The sequence below is a fragment of the Ziziphus jujuba genome, chromosome 7, assembly GCF_031755915.1.
Source record: "Ziziphus jujuba cultivar Dongzao chromosome 7, ASM3175591v1".
NCBI lineage: Eukaryota > Viridiplantae > Streptophyta > Magnoliopsida > Rosales > Rhamnaceae > Ziziphus > Ziziphus jujuba.
Genome location: NC_083385.1, coordinates 18,780,508 through 18,803,215, shown reverse-complemented (window position 1 = coordinate 18,803,215; position 22,708 = coordinate 18,780,508).

Genomic DNA, 22,708 nt, shown 5'->3' with positions numbered 1-22,708 from the left:
AATAATGACAAATATAAGTTAATAATATAATATATTATTCATTTATTACTCATGTTAATCGTGTTACAGGCCAATGCCATTTTTTGGCCCATCATAAACCCATGTCGTGCCTAGCCAGGCATGGCTTATCATGTGCTTCATGATCAAAATGGCATGGTTTGTGTCATGTTGTTCCCATGCTATGTTTGTGCCATATTTATGCGTCCAGATGATTTTCACACCTCTAGCCATCTTTTCAATCGACTTCTTGAACAACATTTTCTGAGGGCTAGAATGGCCTAACATAACCCTTTTTTTGTTGGTTCATACTCCTTTACAATTTTTGACTTAATATCTCCCGTCTTGATAGTATCTCTTTCCATAACGCTTAGCTGGTTGAGATTAGGCTCAAATAACAAAGGTAGAATAGCAACCATGTTGCAAGCTACCTTACCCATAGTTCCAAAGTTGACGGTCAAAATTTGTAAATTAAAGAAACAACTATGTTTTCTTCCATCATATCATCCTCTTGGTCTTTTAAGCATTAGATGGCCTCTACACTTTCCTTTCTAACCAAACGTTAGGTCCTTTCTTCACTCTAGAAGTGTTAGCTCCAGATAGAATGGCAACCCTCTAGGCTAGAGCTTTAATCAACTTCTTCATGTTTTGTAGTCTATCCTCTATGCCACAAAGGTATTACTCTAACTCCTTCAGCATGTTGTCAAACTTTTTACTTTCTGGTAAACTTACCACTACATGTTGTTTCTCAACGTCCTTCCCATAGTCTTTACTTTCTCAACCTAAACATGCCATTGCTACATCACCTCTTTTGGGTCTTGGTAAGAGGTTGAAAAGACTTATATCCTAAATGTACAAATGACCCACCCCTATGATAGGTAGCCTAAAGTCCTCAGCTTCTCAATCCTCTGAGAAACCAATCTTGTCTTATGGTCTATAAAAGAAGTAACTAGATCTTAGTCTCAACTTGCCCCTTCGGATATAGTCCTGGATGGTGGAACACCAATATAAGATTTTTAATCCCATCATTTTTAGAAGACAACCATGTCACTTTCATCTCTCAAGGCTTTGTAGGTTGCCTCGTCTCTTCCTCGTTGCCCTTATGGTAAATGGAATACAAGGCACTTAAGTGGGTGATTTGGTCTTTTTAGCCAAACAACCCCCCTAAACATGATATTTCTCTTCCATTCTCTTTGGGATGAAGTTTATCCCACATCAACCTTGATCCTAGGCTTGATCAAAGTTGAGATGTTGGTTGAAACCATACTTACTTTAGCCAATAGAAAATGATTGCTATTAACTTCCATTATTTACTTCATTTTCTTAGGAAACATAAAATAGAATAATAAAGAAAAGAAGAATAAACAAGTCATAGGTTTAAACTCTTATAACCCGTAGATGCTGCCTTGATTCCTCTTTGATTGCTTTTTTAATTTAAGTTTCCAAAAGCTTAAGAAAAGGATACACAATCTTGCAAAGAAGAATAATTCTTATTCCTCCCATACTTGGATGCACAATCCTTTGCTTTTCTCTTAAAAAACTCTAAAACCTTAAGAGAACATGAGAAACTTATGAAAGTTGGTACATTTCTATTAAAATATCTTAAAAGTTCTTAAATAACTCTTTAAAACTTATGTTTTTTCCTTCAATAAGATGGGTTATACATATAAGACCTTTGAAGCATTTTTCTCTCTTTATTTTCAATGTGAATTCTTGGAAGACACCTTTTTTAACTTAATAAGGGGTTAGGCAAATTTAATGGGCGAAAGAGGTATTTTTGAGTTTACATGCTTCCCATAGCTTTCATATGGGAAATTCTATTCACAATACCAAGCATGTTAGCTGTACTAGAATATATACACATTAATTCTAAATTTTATTTTTGCTAACTACACTAATAATTTGTATCTATATTGCCTTTAATGACTTAAAATTAAGCCTACATACATTACATCGCTTAATTTCCTTTACTACCCTTAATGAAATAAGACAATAAAATAAACCATTTTTTATCCCCAATTTTTCAAAATCTTTAAGAATCTAAGAAATCTATGTCACACCCACTCTTTTCTTCTTCTCATCCTTCCTACTTTGTTTCTCACTTACAGATAGATAAAGAAGAAGAAGAAATCTAAACAAAAGACAAGAAAAATTTCGAATGCCATAGTTCATGGCACAAATCAAATTCAACTATGAATATTGAAAATGAATCTATGAATAGTTTAGATGATGCAGATTACTCCATAGAACATCAAAATCTTCAAAAGGCATAACGAAAAGCTAGTGATGGTCAACTTCATATTTTTAAAAAAAATAAAAATAAAAATAAAAAAAACTACTTAACATACACATAAAAAAATAAAATTAGGTTTAAGAAGTTTGAGCTGAACTTGAGAAGTAAAAAAAAAAAAAAAATGAAAAGCCGCCTAATTTTTTTCATGTAGACATTGTTTTCTTTTTTAATAGTGCATCTAATAATACTTTCTTTCTTTTTTTAATACTTAAGGTCATTTAAGACATTTTATTTATAATATTGCTGAAATTTTAAAAAATCATTAAAATTGAAGTATTGTTAGAATATTTTGTAGTGTGTATATAACTACTCCCATCATATTCTCTAATTTTTTTTCAGAAAAATTATTAATTAGTCTAATTTATCTTTAATGAGTCATATGGCATAATATATGTCTCATTAAAAATAAATTAATCAATTGCCACCACTTGTCATAATTATAACCCTTGAATTACCATAACTTTCTCTATTAATTGATGGCAGAATTAAAGGAACATTCAATTCACCCAAAAAAAAAATGAATATTCACTCTTCTAGAATATTCTTCCTTTCAAACTTCAAATGCTTGTTTTTTTTTTTTTTTTTTACACATGCCCCACATTCCAATTTTTATATAATTTTTGGAATCAAGAAACCTTAGAGAATCTTATGAGATGTGGGTCTATCTACGAATCTTTTAAAAATCTTTACAGAATCTTTTTTAAATCTTCTAGAATCTAGGTCCAGTTGAGTTTAAATATTAGTTCCCACCATTTCTTACTTAAGAAATTCATATTTTATGCTAAAATTACCAAATTCATTCTCTTTCTACTACGTTGAGAAAAAACACACTCAACTAGAGAAATTTTCTTAACAATTAACTATATATTAACAAGTAATAAATTAATAAAGTGACATAAAATCAAAAATATTTTATGTCTAACAATCGTATATATGGAATGTAATATATAATATATTCTATATGTTTCCAATCGGTCTATTTAACCAAGTCTACTCATATAAAAATTAGAAAGATGATGTCATTCATCGAAATTCATGTATATCTATAGAAGTAATTGACTACAAATGAAAAAAAAAAATTTATTTTTAGCCTGTAATCGAGTCATTTTATTGCTTTTCTGATTAACTCATTGATTGGGTAATTGAATCTCTAACAACGCTCCAATATATGTTAATTAATGTCATTGTTTTGGTTAAGTATTTCAAAAATTCTATTACAAGAAAAAAAAAATCAAAAACCATAGCTTTTCAAGCAATATTGTCAGTTCCATCTTCATAGAATATCTCAACCCCTAAAGTAGGAATCCCTACTTAAAAGGATTTTTTGCAAGGAATAGAAAAAAATCTTTTTCAAAAATCACCAAATCTAAAATAGGGATTCCTTAGTTGAAGAGAGTGAAAAAAACATATATATAACTTCAAAAGATGGAAAAAAAAAATAGCTGCCTAAAAATATATAAAATATAATAAACTATGATGAGCAAGAGAAAGAGAGACATATGTCATGGGCCTAACTTTTCCAGCGCTCCCGTAAGGCACTTAGCACCTCCTTTGCTAAGTAAGCCTTGCCCACAAGCTATCACAATGCGGAAGCTAAGAGTAGTAGAGTAGGAAATAGGAAAGCTTGAGAGAGTTTGAGAGAATGTGGAGAATGCTTGTATTGCTTGAATTCTTAGATGTGTTACAAATGAGAGTCCAACCCTTTATATAGAGGGCTTGGCACATATCACAAGAATATAAAGTTCTAGATATGTACCCATGGCATTCATCTAGATGAGGTTCTAGACTATTCTACTAGATATTTACAAGGACTATTCTAGAGAGATTCCTATCTACATTAGTCTAGGTTTCTCTTGAATCCCTTAGAATCTTTTGGACATCTCTTGAATTTTCATGAAGAGTGTAGAACCTTCCGGCTAAACCTCAAGGGTTCTACCCCTTTTGCACGGAACATGACACCCTCCCCCACCTAATCTCGCGACATCCTCGTCGAGTCTTCTTCCTTGAACCTCTAAATGTGGTCTTTGAATTGCCATAGAGCCTCTTCATGCTCCCAACTAGCTTCATTATCCGGTAGGTTCTTCCATTTCACAAGGTACTAGGTATAGTTAAGTACTCCTCTACGTCGTATGACCCAATCCACAAGTATAGCCTCTACGTCCTTGTCAAATGAAGTCACAACTATTGTGGGTGCCCTCTTTTATTCACCTCTACTAGGGTCTTCCATGTCTTGATGATAGGAATTCAAGACACTCACATGGAAAACAAGATGAAATCTTCAATTTAGGACGAAGTTGTAGTTGATAGGAAACCTTACCTACCTTCGTCACAATAGGAAATGGTCCCTTATAGAGTCGTATCTGATACGAACCTAGGACGACCTGCTCCTAAACCCGTATTATATTAGCCCGGATCTTAATTAAGTTCAAGTTCTAATGGAATGGACCTCAACCCCTAACCAACCTGTGATTAGAAACCTTGGTATAATGTAGACGCCACAATAGGGGATAGAAAACCTATTGATAAGCCAAGCTAAAACAACGAGTTCTCTAATGGTGTTTTAGGTGTTCTCAAAGAACAAAGAGATAATTAATCTCATAAGTATTTTCTTAATCAAATTAAAGTTGTATTCTTATTGAAAACTAAGCCTTTAAATAGGCTTTTAAAAGACAACTTAAAAACCCTAGAACATAAAGAAAACCGGCCACCACACATAAAGAAACCTAGTTGGCCAAAACTATACTTCCTTTCCTAATCTAAGTTTAATTAATTAATTCTTTTATATTAAATTAGGAATTAATTAATTTACAATGGAAAGAATAAAATAAAAACCTTCCTATAGTTATTTGTCCAGAAAATAAATAAATAAAAGTCAAAAAGTAATGGTAGTTTCCTAAAACAAAAAGTAAAAACAAATTAGGAAACTAAAAATGCTAGCCTTTTGATCAAGTTGACTTTGATCAATTTTTGACCTCTTTGAGCTCCAAATCAGCTTCTAGATGCTTTGTAGGATACCAAATAAGCTGAATATGAAGTCCCACACGTTGCCCATGCTTGGAAAAGTAAGAAAAGGGTAATACAGTAAAATACAGTAAAGCCAGCAAGCAATACAGCAAATTCTGCCAAATTATTAATGACGTCCGTACAAGCCCTTTTTGATTACATTTGAGGCTGATTTAACTTGATTCCATGACCTCTTAGGCATATGTATTGAACCCATAAAGCATTGGAACCATTTCATGCTTCTCGGACTCCAAAAATGTACCAAAACCGTCACCCGTGTCCGTACCAGCCTCTAGCGCTTGTATCAGCAAAACAGGTCTTGGTTCTTTGGTCATGATCATTCCTTCTTGATTATGATTTATCCTTTGAATAAGCACAGCAAGGTTATCCTTGAACTTCTTGGCTTGTGCTCTAGTGATTGGTCCCACCTTCATCCATAACAGATCGGCACCCCAGCCGGTTGTCGGTTGTACGGGTTTGGACGAATTCGCATCATTCTGCTAGCCTTTTGATCAAGTTGACTTTGATCAATCTTTGACCTCTTTGAGCTCCAAATTAGCTTCTAGATGCTTTGTAAGATACCAAATAAGCTGAATATGAAGTCCCACACGTTGCCCATGCTTGGAAAAGTAAGAAAAGGCTAATACAGTAAAATATAGTAAACTAGCAAGCAATACAGCAAATTCAGCCAAATTGTTGATGCTGTCCGCACAAGCCCTTTTTGATTCCATTTGAGTCTGATTTAACTTAATTCCATGACCTTTTAGGCATATGTATTGAACCCATAAAACATTGGAACCATTTCATGCTTTCCGGGCTCCAAAAATGTACCAAAACCTTCACCTGGGTCTGTACCAGCCTCCAGCGCTTGTATCAGCAAAACAGGTCTTGGTTCTTTGGTCACGATCATTCCTTCTTGATTATGATTTATCCTTTGAATAAGCACAGCAAGGTTATCCTTGAACTCTTTGGCTTGTGCTCTAGTGATTGGTCCCACCTTCATCCGTAACGGATCGGCACCCCAGCCGGTTGTCGGTTGTACGGGTTCGGCCGGATTCGCATCATTCTACTAGCCTTTTGATCAAGTTGACTTTGATCAACCTTTGACCTCTTTGAGCTCCAAATTAGCTTCTAGATGCTTTGTAGGATTCCAAATAAGCTAAATATGAAGTCCCACACGTTGCCCATGCTTGGAAAAGTAAGAAAAGGCTAATACAGTAAAGCCAGCAAGCAATACAGCAAATTCTGCCAAATTGTTGATGACGTCCGTACAAGCCCTTTTTGATTACATTTGAGTCTGATTTAACTTGATTCCATGACCTATTAGGCATATGTATTGAACCCGTAAAGCATTGGAACCATTTCATGCTTCTCGGACTCCAAAAATGTACCAAAACCTTCACCCGGGTCAGTACCAGCCTCCAGCACTTGTATCAGCAAAACAGGTCTTGGTTCTTTGGTCATGATCATTCCTTCTTGATTATGATTTATCCTTTGAATAAGCACAGCAAGGTTATCCTTGAACTTCTTAGCTTGTGCTCTAGTGATTTGTCCCACCTTCATCCGTAACGGATCGGCACCCCAGCCGGTTGTCGGTTGTATGGGGGCAGATTCACATCAGTATGAACCCCTTATGTACCTTTCTTAGTGCCTTGAATTGCTAGGGTAGTAGTTTTACCATGACCAAGCCCCCTTCTTCGAATGCCACATGCCTTCTTGATGCGAATCCGCCCGTGCCCACACAACCAACAACCCGCTGGGGTGCTAACCCAATATGGATGAAGATCAGGCCGATCATTAGGGCTCAAGCTAAGAGGTTTAGGGACAAACTTGCTGCCTTTATCTAGGGGATAATTCATTCTCAAGAGGGCTTATGCATATCCGAAGATTCAAGACCTGTTTTGAGCGTACAAATGGTGAAAGCCGATACAGACCCGGATAGTGGTTTTGGTGCGTTTATGGATTCCGGGCAACCAAAAATGGGTTCAAATCTTCTTGAATTCACTTTATATCAATAAGAAGTCATGGGAACTGGTCAAGGTCGAAGCTAATCTGGTCATTTAAGTGTTGTGCGCATGAGAGAGAAATTGGCTGGGTTTTGTTGTATTTTCTGCTGGCTTTATTGTATTTTACGGAGTTGGCTTTTTCTCTTTCCTCCATGCAAGGGCAACGTGTGAGACTTCATGATCAGCATATTTGGCATCCTAAAAGGCATATGGAAGCTGATTTGGACCTTAAATTGGTCAAAGATTGGTCAAAGTCAACTTAGTCAAAAAGATAGTATTTTAATTTTCTAATTTGATTTCTACTTTTTGTTTTAAGAAATTACCTTTAATTTTTGGTTTTTATTTATTTATTTGCAGAAAAAATAAGTTTAGGGAAGTTATTATTTTATTATTTTCATTGTAAATTAATTAATTCCTAATTCAAAATAAAAGAATTAATTAATCAAAATTAGATTAGGAAAGGAGGAGACTTTCGGCCATGTTAGGAATCTTTATTGCATGGCCGGTTTTACCTATTCTAATTAGGGTTTATTTTGTTCTCTTAGCCTATAAAAGGGATTTTTTTTAAGGAAGAACATACCATTAATAATATTCAAAATTTATTTTGTGAGATTGAATTTCTCTTTGTTCTTTTGAACACCTAAAACACCATTAGTGAATGAGTGTTTTAGTTTAACTTATCAATAGGATATCCATCACCTATTCTTGCGTCTTCATTATATACCAAGGTTTTTAATCACTAGTTGGTTAGGGGATAAGGTGACCATTAGAACTTGAACATAATTAGATTCGGGCTAATATAATACAGGTTTAGGCGTAGGTCATCCTAGGTTCGTATCATTTGGTATCAGAGCCAAATTTGTTCATGTTTGATCTATCTTTATTTGCTTTATTTTTTTTTTTGTGTTATTTTGCAATTTTATCATTAGGTTAAGGTTGCTTCTATCATCATACACGTTCTGCATATTAAAAAAAAAAAAATTCATTCTTAGTCAAATTAGGTTTTCCTTGTTTGACTGTGTTTTTGTTTCCTAGTTTGTTGGTTGTCTTTCATTATTGTTCTCATTAATTTTAGTTTTTGTTGATTTTTCTTTGATTTTTTAGTCTTAAATATTTGCATTCATATATTTTAAAAAAAATAAAAGAAAAAGAAAAGCCGAACATATATTAAAAAAAAAAACTGTACAATTTGTATTTTGTTTGAGAGGTCACGGATTTGGTGATTGGTTGGTGTTGGAATTGTAATTTTGGTTTTGATTTTTGCTACTTCATTTGTCTTATGTTCTGTGAGTAAAAATAAAAGAAGAAGAAGAAGAAGAAGAAGAAAAAGCCGAATAAAAACCAAATTCGGTTTATTGAATTTGGTGTAGAAATTTGTTGCTGGAAATTTCTTAGAGCTGCTGTTTTGTTGATTGTCTATTCAATATTTGGAGTTGCTGGAGAATTATTTTTGTTTCTGGATATTTGAATTTTGGGTGCTTAATTTATTTGGATTAAAATTAGTTAAAGGAATTTGATACAAAACTAGAATTACAAGAACAACAAGCAGCACTACTCTTTAATTTTGTTTAAATTGATTCTTGTTTGAGTTTGAATTTATTTCTCTAAAATTTCATTCTTGGATTATTAATTTCTTACCACCTAGTCCAGTTCTTATTAATTCCAAAAGTTTCTTATTGATTTGCCTTATTTTTCCTAGAGAAGCCGAAAACTAGGTTTTGTTAATTCATTCGATATTGCTTTCTTTTCGCTACTGTTTGGTTGATAAGTTTAATTAAAACATACTTATGATCTAGTTACTTTTTTGTGGGTGTTTAATTAGAACTTTGAGATAATTCATTGAGTGAAAAAAGACAAGAGTGTGTGAGCTTAAAAGAGGGTAAAAGTCGAAACTAGTGTGAAAACACGAGTGTCGAAACCTTGATTAAGTGAAACATGTGAGGGAGTGATTTTTGGTGAGAATATATTTTATTTTGCATTATTTATACTAACATGGCAGATTCAAGGTTGAGGAGAGGAGATCCACCACTAAGAATCAATGAAAAAGAATCCGTAGGATTCCATGGTGATTCTCGAGCTAAGGGAGTGGTGAGCAAACGGACATGAAGGCTGTCTCGGAACAATTGTAGTGGATGAATGCTCAATTTGACCACATAAATCAAAGGATGGATAGAATACAAACATCTCATGGTGGATCGAATTTGAGGCAAGAGTTCCATGGAGGTCGAGGAGGCCGTGGACAACCTAGAGAAGAGTTTGAAGAGGAAAATTTTGGTGATGATTTCGAGGAAGGAATGGATGAAACACTTGCTGTCCAAGAGAGGCTAGGCTGTGGGAGGCATAGGAGAGAGGAGGTAGATGATGACCTTGGCAACATCAAGACAAACATACCACCTTTCATGGGGAAAAATGACCCGGAGGCTTACTTGGAATGGGAGGAGCGTATGGAGATGATCTTCGATGGCCATAACTATCCGGAGGCTGAGAAGGTGAAATTAGTAGCAATGGAATTTGGTCATTATGCATTCCAATGGTGGACCAATGAGCAAAACACCCGAAGGAGAGTTGGTGATGACTTGATCACTATATGGCGACAAATGAAAGGAACCATGAGAAAGCAGTTTGTACCATCACATCATAGGTTGCTACATCAAATACTTCAATCGTTATCTCAAAGAACTAGGTCCATGGAGGATTATTACAAGGAGATGGAGATGCTTATGATGAGGTTAAGCGTGAATGAAGATAGAGAAGCAACCATGCCAAGGTTTCTTACTGGTTTGAATCATGAAATAGCCAATCATCTAGAATTGCAACAATATGTGGAACTAGAGGAGATGTTGCATGTGGCTATTAAATTAGAGCATCAATTCAAGAGGAGGGGTGTAGGATCACGGTTTGAAGTTGTTTCCAACAGCGGAAGATCAAATCCAAGTGGCTGGAGAAACAATCCTACCTTTGAAAACAAACCAAAGCCAAAAGTTGGAGAAGAAAGTTCAAATCGGCCAAAAAGGGATTCCAAAGCCAAATCTATCCAAGCACCAAAGAATGAGGTAAAATCTGATCCTAAACCTTCAAGATCTAGAGAAATGATTTGTTTTAAGAGCCAGGGATGAGGACACATCTCTAGCCAATGCCAGAATAGAAGCATCATGGTGTTAAAGGTTAATGGTGAGCTAGAATCGGAAAGTGAAGAAAGTGAGTGTGAAACCGAACAAGGAGAGGAAGAACTTGAAGATGAAGCCGAGACACTCCATGCATCCCATGTCGAATTAAACTTGGTGTCTAGGAGAGTACTTGCTGTATACAAGGATGAGGATCAAGTTCAAAGGGAAAATATCTTCCACACCCAATGTGAAATCCAAGGTAAAATTTGTAGTATAATTATTGATAGTGGAACTTGTACAAATGTAATTAGTAACATTGTGGTTGATAAATTAGGCTTAACAAGTATTAAACATCCGGAACCATATAGATTACAGTGGCTTAATAATAGTGGTGAGATGAAAGTGAATAAACAAGCCAAGGTAAAATTTAGCATAGATAAATATGTGGATGTTGTTTTGTGTGATGTTGTGCCTATGCATGCCGGACATATTTTATCAAGTAGACCATGGCAATTTGATAAAGATACTACTCATTTTGGTCGAGAGAATTGTATTGCTTTTAGGTTTAAATGAAAGAAGGTCAAGCTGGAGCCGTTAACTCCTAAGGAAGTTTATAGAGACCAATTGCAAATACAACAAAAGAGGGAGGCCGAAAAACTCAAGGAGAAATCTAGTATGGCACCAATGGCTTCATCATCCATCCAAGAAGATAAGTACGAGCTTGCTGTCCAAGGTAAGCATTCTAAAACACAAATTGAGTGGAAAAATCATAAGAAAGATGAATGTGGGGTGAGAAAAACGGAGAAACCCGAGAGCCATTGTGAGAAACCCGAGAGAAAGAAGGAAGTTATGTGGTGGCCAAAAGAGAGAGAGAGGAAAAGAAAGAAAAGGAAGGAAAAATAAAAAATTTTATTTGAGTTTTGGCGATGTTAATAAAACTATCTTGAGCAAGAAACTATTGCTGGCCATGATTTATAAAGATAATTATTTTAATGATCAAGTTAACTTTGAAGAACTTGAATTGCCAAGTTTAATTCTTTCTCTTTTGCAAGAATTTGGAGATGTCTTTCCCGATGAAATTCCAAGTGGATTACCATCTATTAGAGAGATTGAACATCAAATTGACTTTTTTCTAGGGCTGCCATAACAAATAGACCTGTATATAGAAGTAATCGTGAAGAAACAAAGAAGCTACAAAAACAGGTAAGTGAGTTACTTGATAAAGGTTACATTCGTAAGAGTATGAGTCCATGTGCTGCTCCTGTTTTATTAGTGCCTAAAAAATATTGTTTTTGGAGAATGTGTGTTGATTGTAGGGCTATAAATAATATCACCATTAAATATAGACATCCAATTCCTAGATTAGATTATATGCTTGATGAATTGCATGTTTACTAAAATTGATCTTAAGAGTGGATACCATTAAATTAGGATGAAAGAAGGTGATGAATGGAAGACCGCATTTAAGACTAATTATGGGCTGTATGAATGGTTGGTCATGCCTTTTGGTTTAACTAATACACCTAGTACTTTCATGAGGCTTATAAATCATGTTATGCGTCCATTTATTGGTAAATTGGTGGTTGTGTACTTTGATGATATTTTAGTGTATAGCCGAAACTTAGATGAGCATGTAGAATATCTTAGGCAAGTTTTAAATATTTTTAGGAAAGAAAGGTTGTTTCATAACATGAAAAAGTGTGACTTTTGCAAAGATGAGCTTGTTTTCCTAGTATTTCTAGTAAGTGCTGCAGGAATCAAAGTTGATCAATCTAAAGTTCAAGCAATCAAGGAATAGCCGACACCAACCTTTATCACTCAAGTGAGGAGCTTTCATGATTTGGCAAGTTTCTATTGAAGATTTGTCAAGGACTTTAGCACCATCACAGCACCTTTGAATGAATTTGTAAAGAAGAATGTTGGCTTTAAATGGGGGGAAGTACAATAAAAATCTTTTAATTTGTTGAAAGAAAAATTAAGTAATGCACCTTTACTAGTTTTGCCAAATTTTTCTAAGACTTTTAAAATTGAATGTGATGCTTCGGGTGTAGATATTGAAGCTGTATTAATGCAAGAAGGAAGACCCATAGCCTACTTTAGTGAGAAATTAAATGGAACTGCACTAAATTACCTGACATATGACAAGGAGATGTTTGCTTTGTGAGGGCTTTGGAAACACGGCAGCACTATCTCATGCCAAAAAAATTTGTGATTCATACGGATCATGAATCTTTAAAGCACATTAAAGGTCAAGGAAATCTTAACCGAAGGCATGCCAAGTGGACTTAATTTATTGAAACCTTTCCATATGTGATCCGCTACAAGAAAGGTAAGGAAAATGTGGTTGCCAAAGCATTATCCCGAAGGTATGTTCTCTTTTCTACCTTAGATGCTAGATTGCTTGGTTTTAAACAATTAAAGGAAATTTATGAACATGATAGTGACTTTGGAGAAATATTTAGAACCTGTTTGAAACATGGATTTAATAAATTTTACATATTTGAGGGGTATTTGTTTAAGAAAAACAAACTTTGTGTGCCTAATTGTAGCATTAGGGAGTTCGGGAAGGTCATGGGGGTGGTTTAATGGGTCATTTTGGTGTTTTTAAAATTTTATCCTTGCTGCGAGAACATTTTTATTGGCCTAACATAGAGAGGGATGTTGAGAAAATATATGAAAGATGCTTGAAATGCCGAAAGACCAAGTCCACATTGAAACCGCATGGGTTATACCATCCTTTGCCTATTCCTTCTTATCCTTGGGTAGATTTGTATATTGATTTTATTCAGCTTACCTAGGTCAAGGACAGGTAAGCATTCAATTTTTGTTGTTGTGGATAGATTTTCTAAGATGGCACATTTTATTGCATGTAATAAAATTGATGTTGCATCTAATGTTGCTAATTTATTTTTCAAAGAAATTGTTAGATTGCATGGAATGCCTAGGACTATTGTTTCAGATAGGGATGCTAAGTTCTTAAGTTATTTTTGGAAAACTTTGTGAGCTAAGTTAGATACTAAGCTTTTATTTTCAACCAATTGTCATCCACAAACTGATGGACAAACCAAAGTAGTGAATAGAACTTTGTCTGCATTGTTGAGAGCATTAATTAGTAGAAATTTGAGAACTTGGAGGAATGTTTACCACATGTTGAATTTGCTTATAATAGGTCTTTACATTCAGTGACTAAATTTACTCCTTTTGAATTTGTTTATGGTTTTAATCATTTGACTCCATTAGATTTAACACCTTTACCTTTAAGTGAACGTATTAATCTAGATGGAAAACAAAAAGCTGATTTTGTGAAGCAGATTCATGAAAAGACTAAGGCAAATATTGAGAGGTGGACCGAGCAATATGCAAAGAATGCTAATCAAGTCCAAAAACAAGTTATCTTTGAACCTGGAGATTGGGTTTGGTTGCACCTAAGAAATAAGAGGTTTCCTGAGCAAAGAAATTCCAAGCTTATGCCACGTGGAGATGGACCTTTTCATGTTTTGGAGCGAATAAATGACAATGCTTACAAACTTGATTTGCCGGGTGAGTAAAATGTTTGTGCTACATTTAATGTTGCTGATTTGTCTCCTTTTGCTACAAGTGATGATTTTGATTTGAGGGCAAATCTTTTTTCCAAAGGAGGGGAATGATGCAAATTCGCCTGTGCCCACACAACTGACAACCTGCTGGGGTGCGGACCCGATATGAATGAAGACCGGGCCGATCACTAGGGCTCAAGCTAAGAGGTTTAGGCATAAACTTGCTGCCTTTATCCAGGGGGTCAAGAGGGCTTGTCCATATCCGAAAATCCAGACCTGTTTTGGGCATACAAGTGGTGAAAGTCGATACGGACCCGGGTAGCCGTTTTGGTGCGTTTATGGATTCCAGGCAGTGGGAAATGGGGTCAAATCTTCTTGAATTCACTTGATATCATTAAGAAGTCATGGGAATTGGTCAAGGCCGAAGCTAAGCTGGTCGTTTAAGTGGTGCGCATATGAGAGAGAAATTGGCTGGGTTTTGCTGTATTTTCCACTAGCTTTACTGTATTTTGCCGAGTTGGCTTTTTCTCTTTCCTCCAAGTAAGGGAAACATGTAGGACTTCATGATCAGCCTATTTGGTATCCTAAAAGGCATATAGAAGCTGATTCGGAGGTTAAATTGGTCAAAGATTGGTCAATGTCAACTTAGTAAAAAAGATAGTATTTTAGTTTCCTAATTTGGTTTCTACTTTTTGTTTTAGAAAATTACCTTTACGTTTTTTTTTTCTTTTTTGCTGGACAAATAAATTTAGGAAATTTATTATTTTATTATTTTCATTGTAAATTAATTAATTCCTAATTCAAAATAAATGAATTAATGAATCAAAATTAGATTAGAAAAGGAGAAGGCTTTTGGCCATATTAGGAATTTTCATTGCATGGGCGATTTTACCTATTGTAATTAGGGTTTATTTTGTTTTCTCTTAGCCTATAAAAGACCTTGTTTTTTAGGAAGAGCACACTATTAATAATATTCAGAATTTATTTTATGAGATTGAATTTCTCTTTGTTCTTTTGAACACCTAAAACACCATTAGTGAATGAGTGTTTTAGTTTGACTTATCAATAGGATATTCATTACCTGTTATGGTATCTTCATTATATATCAAGGTTTCTAATCACAGGTTGGTTAGGAGTCAAGGTGACCATTAGAACATGAATATAATTAGATCCGGCTAATATCATATTGTTTAGGCACAGGTTGTCCTAGGTTCGTATCACTTCTCTTGGTGTCTGCCCACTTCTTCATCTTCTTGAATGCCTTGTCCAAGTACGTTCTAGCCAAATCGGCTCGATCGCTCACTTTGCTACTAGGCACTCCCCACAGCTTCACCACATGCCTTTGAAATAGTCGAGTTGTCTCTCCACAGCTTCACTACATGCCATAGCCCTCTGACTTAGGTAAGCACGTAATGAAATCCATTGAGACGCTCTCTCATGGTCCATTTGGAATGGGCAACGGATCTAGTAACCCTCCTTGTTGCTTTTGCTCTATCTTTTCTTGTTGGCACACAAGATATGTCTTCACGTAGACCTCCACATCATCCCTCATATGGGACCAGTAATATGTAGCTCCTATTAAGGCTAGCATGCGTCGAGTACCCAGGTGGCCAACCCACTTGGTGTCGTGGCATTCCTTGATCAATTCCTTCCTTATGTTATCTTTTTTAAGCACATACATGCGATCTCCCGTTGTGTAGAGCAAGCCATCTCTCACCCAAAATCGCCTAGTTTTTCCCTTGTTAACTAGGGCCATGATGTTCTTCACCATGGGGTCTTATGGGAGCCTTTCCTTGATGTGATCCAGTAAGGTGCACTTGCGTTAGCTTATCGATGCAAGTTCGGCCTTCCTACTAAGTGCGTCCGCCACCACATTCCCCTTCCTCGGCTTGTATTCCATCTTGTAATGGAACTCCGCTAAGAAGCCTTACTATCAAGCTTGCTTGGGGGTAAGTTTCTTTTGGGTTTGGAAGTAACTAGTGGCGAAGTTATCCGTCATGATGGTAAAGAAGTTCCCTAGAAGATAATGCCTCCACATGTATAGGCAATGGATAACCGCCGTCATCTCCTTCTCTTGCACTGTATAATGCCACTCCGTGTCATTGAGCTTTCTACTTTTGAATGCAATTGGGTGCCCATCTTGCATTAGCACTCCACCTATGCATAATCCGATGCATCCCTGTGCACCTCAAATGGTCTAGAGTGGTCAGGTAAGCACAACACCGGCTCCTCCGTGATTGCATTATTTAGGTCTTCAAAGGCTTGTTGGCACTTCTCCGTCCAACTCTAAGCTTGTTTTTCTTCAACATGTTGATCAATGGAGCAGCCCTCATCGAGTAGGCCTTGATAAATCGTCAGTAATAATTGATAAGGCCTAAGAAGGATCTTAGCTCATGCACGTTGCTTGGTGGTTCCCATTCTTGTATAGCTTGCACCTTTGCCTCATCCATCATAAGTTTCCCATCCTTGGTCTTGGCCTTAAGAACATGACTTCTTCTTATGCAAATGAGCACTTCTCTAGCTTGATATATAATTCGTTATCTCATAGTACTTGGAAGACTTGTCTAAGGTGTAGTAAGTGCTCTTCCATAGTGTTGCTATATATGACAATGTCATACAAGTATACTACTATGAAGTGATCAAGGTATGGATGGAATAACTTGTTCATCAAAGTGCAAAATGTTACAGGAGCATTTGTCAAACCAAAAGTCATCAGTAGAAATTCATAGGAACCATACCTCGTGATGCATATGGTCTTGGTCTCATCACCTTCGACTATGCGCACTTGGTAGTACTCTGAGCGAAGGTCAAACTTGGTAAAGTACTTGGCCTTGACAAGTTGATCAAAAAGATCCGTAATGATAGGGATGGGGTATTTGTTCTTGATGGTGATCTTGTTTAAGGCTCGATAGTCGATACACATTTGCAGCGACCCATCCTTCTTCTCTTAGAACAACATCGGTACACCATATGAAGCTTTCAAAGGTCTGATGTAACCTACATTGACAAAGTCCTTGAGTTGTCTCCTAAGCTCTTCCAATTCTAGTGGTACCATGCGATAGGGGCTCTTATGATCCACCTCCCTCCTAGGTGGTAGTTTCTTAGGCAGTTCCTTAGGCATCATGTCCTCAAATTCCTTTGGCACCTCTTGCACTTTAGAAGATATTAGGATATCCTTATGGTCATTGAGCTATTGAATAACAGCTAGGTAGCTTTTCTCTTTTTTCTTAATGCCCTTTTTAAATTGCATGGCTGATAAAGCTTTGGCCTCCATTTTGCTAGTCCTTTCCATAGGCACCATGCAAGTCATCCCTCCATCCATAATGCATATAGAGTTTGCAAATGGGAGTAGGAAGGCCTTCACTTGGTCTAGGAACTCCATGCCTTAAACAACCTTGAAGTCATCCATAGGTACTACTAATAGGTTTAGTTGGCCAACCCATTCTCCTATGGTGGCTTGTACATCTCCAGCAACCCTATGGATAGGCTTTGCAACTGAGTTTACTGCCTTCATTGATCCACCCTCTTTCATGGCCTTGACCCCAAGTCGTTGTGCCTCTTCTATCGATAGGATGTTGTGAGTAGCACCCATGTCCACCAATGCTTTGGTGAGCACTCCATTAATCTTTGCTTCTATGAACATTAGGCCACCTTTCTTTGAATCCTTAAGGGCGCCATTAATAGGATTCAACACTTGCAAGAAGCCCATGCTAACTCCTTCATCTTGCCTCTCCTCATATTAAGTGGTCATGGCATTCAACGCCTTCCTCTTTGGACAATCTCTAACCCAATGTGGACCATCGAACAAGAAACAAGAGTTCTTAGGTTTGGAAGCATCCTTACCTTCTTTAGGTGGCTTCCATTTTGAGTTTTGAGGTTTGTGTGCACCCTCCTCTCTTCTGCTTTCTTTGGGCCTGCTTGATTCTCCCCGACCATTTCCATAGTTGTTCTTCTTCTCCTTTGGCTTCGAGGAGTCCCTTTGAATGGAATAGCCGATAAAGCTCTCGGCATTTGCAATGGCACTAGCTAGATCTTATACTCCATGCCTTTTTAACTCCGTCTTTGCCTAAGGTTATAGGCCATCCATGAAGTAGAAAAGGGAGTCTTTATCCAATAGGTCTAGGATCTCCAACACCAAGCTAGTGAACTCTTTGATGTATTCTTGGATATGGCCCACTTGCTTGAGTCGTCAAAGTCCACCCCTTGCCTCATCTTCGGCATTCTTCGGATAAAATTGCCTTTTAAGATCCTTTTTAAAGTCATCAAAGGTATGGAAAGTGCACGTACCTCGCTCTATGTCACTATGCCTCCTCCTCCACCATAACATGGCTGTGTCATTGAGTAGAGAGTGGCAGTCCTAATCTTTGAAGTATCGTCCACAATGCCCATTGCTTCAAAGTATTGCTCCAAGCCCCAAAGGAAATTCTCGAGCTCCCTTGCATTCCTTGCCCTCGAGTAGGACTTGGGCTTAGGTACATCAATTCTTGGCCCTTCATGTATGGTGGTTGTCCCCGATGCCACTGCCCTCTTGCAAAGAGCCCAATCACCTTGTACTTCATCCATCTGTGCGCTGATAGGATCCAGTTCTCTCTCTAACATCGCACAAAAGTCTGCTACCTCCCCTATGCATTGGTCGCATGTTAAGTGGAGCTCCCTCCTTAAGGCATCGTCTAGCCCATTGAGTAACCCTTTCATGACTTGCTTGATGGCAACATCCTCCGACTCTAGCCCATCTAGGCGATTCTCCAACGCCTCAAATCGTTCATGCACTCGAGCCACATGCTCCTCCATGCGTAACTCCAAGCTAGACATCGCATCCTTAGACTTGAACTTGTGCCTCTGCCTCCCCATAATGGGGTTGCATTGCTCTTCACGACCTCACACATTTATAGCTCCCTCCACATTGATGGTGACATCTGAACCGGCCATCTTGCCTACTCCCACGTTATACTAACGGTGTGCTTGGGTAGCAATTGGCTTTGATACCAACTATCACGAGCCTAACTTTTCCAATGCTCCCGTGCGGCACTTAGCACCTCTTTTGCTAAGTAAGCCTTGCCCACAAGCTATCACAATGTGGAAGCTAAGAGTAGTAGAGTAGGAAGTAGGAAAGCTTGAGAGAGTTTGAGAGAATGTGGAGAATGTTTGTATTGCTTGAATCCTTAAATGTGTTACAAATAACAGTCCAACCCCTTATATAAAGGGCTTGGCATGTATCACAAGAATACAAAGTTCTAGATATGTACACATGGCATTTATCTAGATGAGGTTCTAGACTATTCTACTAAATGTTTACAAGGACTATTCTAGAGAGATTCCTATCTACATTAGTCTAGGTTTCTCTTGAATCTTCATGGAGAGTGTCGAACCTTCCGGCTAAACCTCAAGGATTCCACCCCTTTTACATGAAATGTAACACATAGCTATAGTCATTGGGCTACCAAAAAAATTTTCGATAACTGATTTCTATGGATAAATGTTAAACAAAAATAATATACATATATATATATCTATTAATTTCATTCTTCAAATCCAATTTTCTTAAAATTGCATTCATCACCCTTCTCTAATCTATGCCTTTCGAAATCCGACATTCTTTCACTTTCTTCATCATCATCATAATAATCTTCTCCATCTTCATCACTTTCTTTTCTTCTTTGTTCTTTATAATTATCTTTCAAAATCTTCAATTTGTCCAGTATGTTAACTGGCAATGTTGCAGAGGTCACTTTCAACGTTGTCATTCTCTCAGCTTGTATGAGGCTCACGTTCCTACCACCCAACTTCTTCAAATCCTTCATGGGTATCAATTTCTTCAATGATCTAAAGCTGAAATTGAATTCTAGTTCAAATCCCATATATCAGACTCTCCTCAAATTCATACATAGCATCGAAACCAACTAGATTGTCTCAACTTGATAGCATTAGAAAAATGTAACTGATTTTTGCATGGAAGATCTCCTTTGAAGCCATTGACAAAAAGAGTTTATGTTTATATATATATTGGTTTTAAACTTTCTTTTTCCATCTCTAAGGCAGAGACTTTTGGGACTTCAAGGAAAGACATTAAACCAAATAAATGCTACTTTAAAATCCCAACCTTAAGTAGGGAATCCTTAATTTAAAAGTCAAGATTTTTAAAATATAGTGGTATATTTTATGCACCTGAACTTGAGTAGGGAATCCCCACTTTAGGGGTGGAGATGTTTTACAAAGATGGAACCAACATATTACTTGAAAAGCTATGGGTATTAATTTTTTTTTTTCCTTATAAAAGAATTTTTTTTGAAATATTTAAACATAATAATGGCATTAATTGCCACATATTTAATGGTATTAATTAAAAAAATAAGAATAATGGCATTAATTGGCATATATATATATATATATATTGCACGGTTGTTAGATATTCAATTACCTAATGAATGGATTAGTCAGAGAGCAATCTCATGCTTACTTTGTGGGTCGATGGATTTTGTATATGTATGGAATTAATAGGATTGCAGGTCATATATAGTTTTTTTGGTTCATAGTATGTACTATTTGTACAAAAAGTCATGTTATTTATAACCATTGATGACAATCACCAACTTATATGACAAGTTTTAATTGGACATTTAATTCTATACAAATCTAAATGAATAAAACCATCTTGGAGTTTTCCATTCCTACAAGGGTTGACTCGATTAAATGGACCAATCGAGAACACATAAAGTACATATAAATTACATTCCAGATATGATTTTTTTTTTAAATGGGAAAAAAATTTGCAATGGGGTTTTTTTTGCAGATTTTTTTTAGTATGTGGAGGCTTAGTAATCAAAGCAAGAAGAGAAATAAAATATGGGTTTTTTTATTAGATTAGTTATCATAGGAGAGAAAGAAATTAGGAAAGAGAGAAATAAAAGAGAATGTAAGGTTAAAAATGAAGGTATTTTTGAAAGAAATAAAATATGTAAAAAAATTAAAAAAACATAAAAGCTTATTGGGGACAAAAATCTAATATTTGGGAATTATAAGACTTTTCTCTTCAAATGAACTTCGGAAGGGGTAGAAATCCTAATAAGGTTATAAGCCATGAAATCACATCAACGACTACAAGGAGGAAGTGTGCCTTATGTATCAACATGGCAATTATGATTTTTGCCCTTCCAATGATCCATTTAAAGAGAAGCAACCATCCAATTCTAAAGTATAGATTTTTGTCCCCCTAATAGCATTTTCATATTGTCTTCCCAAAATACCCTTGTAAGAGAGAGAAAAAGATACCCTTGTCTTCAACTTTTGTAAGAGAGAGAGAAAAAAAAAGAAAGAGAGACTTGACTTCATGATTACACTATTTTTCTTTTTTTTGAACCTAAACTCTCTTTTTCTCTTTGGATCTCTCTTGATCTTATATAAAACTTTCTTTCTCTATCAAACAAAATCCAGAAACACAAATTAACCCCCCAAAAAAAAAATCAAATAACCAACTTTTCCTCATTCACATAATGGAGCTTAAAATTGGAAAAATCTCTTTTGATTTTTTTTTTTTCCTACTCAAATCCACCAAATTCGGGCTTGTAGAAACCCATGCATGCATCTAGTACTTACTTTTTCAATCATAAGAAAAAAAATCCAGAAAAAAAAAAAAAAGCAAAGTACAAAAGTAATGGCTAACACTGTTGTGGAAAAAATAAGTTTAGGGCACATGGCACAATCATAATTGTCTATCGTTAAAACCATTAAATAGAGTGATGATGATGATCATATCGATCAAGTATTGATCCTATCTATTTGATCAGGGGTTGATCTCATCTATTCAATTCAACTTGGTGTTAGTCTCATCTTTTCAGGGGCCAATCTCATCTACTTAACTAGAAAATGGTCTCACGACAACCAGATATATTGTCTACCATCGATATCATGGATGTCACAGAGAAGAATTTTCATAAGCTTAAAATTTGAATAATAACAGATACAATGTATAATTGAATAAACTATCACTTATTTGAATAATTCAGTATCTAAGGATAAAAGAATATCTCATTATCTACTCATAGTTTGAATTATGATTTGATGATTTCAACTTCAAATAGCACATCCATCTTCAAAGGCTCAAACACTCCTATAAATAATTCTTGCTTCTCCAAGAATGGTATGTTCTAAAAATTATCTCTAATAAGTCTTCTACGAAACACCAAAGTCTATTTTTGATTTGAATGTCAAAATGCCTTTGGTTAGTACAACACAACACCAGCATCCCAATGGTTTAACTCTATCTTTGGTTGCAGGTTAGTAGTCTGATAGTAATTAGAAACAATTAAATCGTGATCAATCAATGGAGTGACAGTCGATCAGAAGGAGTTACGGTCTAATAGAAAATTTAGAACGTGATTTATGAAATAACGGTGCTAGATGAAACTGCTTGGTTGGCAGGGAAACTAAAGAATTGTTTGGAAATCAAGAAAATCATAAAGAAAAGTAAAGAAAGCTCAAGAGCATTTCCATTTCATTAATCATAATAGAAGAATTACACCAACTGTCTTGTATTTATACAGAAAATGAACTAATAACAAAATATATGCAACTATCATATGATTGGCTAGCATTGAGTTGCACGGATTGATGAGTTGGCAAGACTGCTAGCTATCAACCTTTTATCAATAAGAAGATGAGCTATCATAACTGCATGCATGACTTAGTTGAGCCACTTGTAAGAGATAGTTAAGCTGAAACAGGCTTCTAGAAGAATCTCTAACACCCCCCCCCCCAACAAACAAATAG